General features: G+C 34.1%; 1 long non-coding RNA gene across 1 annotated transcript in view; it reads left to right on the plus strand.

The window, feature by feature from the left end:
• The first annotated feature begins 881 nt into the window (after positions 1 to 881).
• The window catches only part of LOC118164231, a 13,672-nt gene continuing 13,305 nt past the window's right edge, over positions 882 to 1,248 (plus strand). Inside the window, exon 1 of the long non-coding RNA XR_004749386.1 lies at positions 882 to 893. This is a non-coding gene — a long non-coding RNA (uncharacterized LOC118164231). The remainder of the gene's footprint in view (positions 894 to 1,248) is intronic.

Raw genomic sequence — 1,248 nt, forward strand, 5'->3', positions numbered from 1 at the left:
ACATTTAAATAACTATATGTATATATAACATTTTTAACTGGAATTGTTCAACATTTTGTAAAACAGAAAAATATAAACAATACATTTCTTTGTGATTCACATTAAAAATAAAACAAAGCATGATTAAGAAATAAGAGTTCTACACACAGTTCTACGAGTATGTTAACCACAAAACCAACAAAAAAACAAAACTCCTTAAAATTCTGATTGCATTTAATAAAAAGGAAAAAGTTACAAGAAAATAATAAAAATAAATAAATAAATAAATAAGTTTTAATGCAGAGAGGAAACAGAAGTATCCAGATGCATTATGAATGTATTTCATACTTGTAGAAGTTCATTGCTAGCCATAACCATTCGCAGTTATCTTTTTCTGTTTCTAAAATATAACAGTGGAAGCAAACTCACACATTTAAGTAAGAAGTAAACAAGGTTACTGTTCATTTAAGCATCTATGTGTTTTCCTGTTTCATTTTTTTTTTTTTTTTCTGAAGGTATCATTCAATTTGCCAAAAATCTAAAATTAAAAACAAATGCAATTTCCATGGAATTTTAAATTCAGTGTAGGGATGAAATACTATTGGTTTTCAAATAAAATAGAGTACCATAAGTGTCTATCCTGGTATTTGTCCTTTTTATTATCAAAGACATGGAGGAGGCAACAGAGTTGCCCCTCTTGTCAAGTTTACAGGTGACACCAAGATGCAGTGATGAGTTGATGCACTGGAAGGCATAGCTGCCATAGAAAGCATGCTAAAAAGGATGGAAAAGTGGATGAACAGGAATCTTATGAAAGAACCAAGGTAAAGTCCATCCCCTAGGAGAATCCCTTACAATGTGACCACCTGGGTACAGACTGCCTAGAGAGGCAGCTCTGTTGGAAAGAAGCAGGAGTCTTGGTAGACAGCAAGCTGAACATGAGCCAACAGAGGTCCCTGGAACCCTGGAAGCAACAAGGAAATGGAGCCAGGGTCTTCAAAACCATGCTTGATGGAAGCAACAGGCAACAGGTGTAAACTGAAACCAGAGAGATTCAGATTGGGTTTAAGCAGAAACTTTCTCCCTATGAAAAATGCCAAAGTGTGAAGAAGAGACTAGTTCAATCTCCTTCAAAGTTTACAAGACCTGACTGGATTCAGCCCTGAGTAACCCAGTCTGATCTCAGAGCTGACTCACTCTCACATGATGGTATAAATGTATAAACACTGGTATTTTAAAGGTTAAAAAAAAAAAAAAAAAAAAAAAAAA

This window comes from Oxyura jamaicensis, chromosome 1 (assembly GCF_011077185.1).
Source record: "Oxyura jamaicensis isolate SHBP4307 breed ruddy duck chromosome 1, BPBGC_Ojam_1.0, whole genome shotgun sequence".
NCBI lineage: Eukaryota > Metazoa > Chordata > Aves > Anseriformes > Anatidae > Oxyura > Oxyura jamaicensis.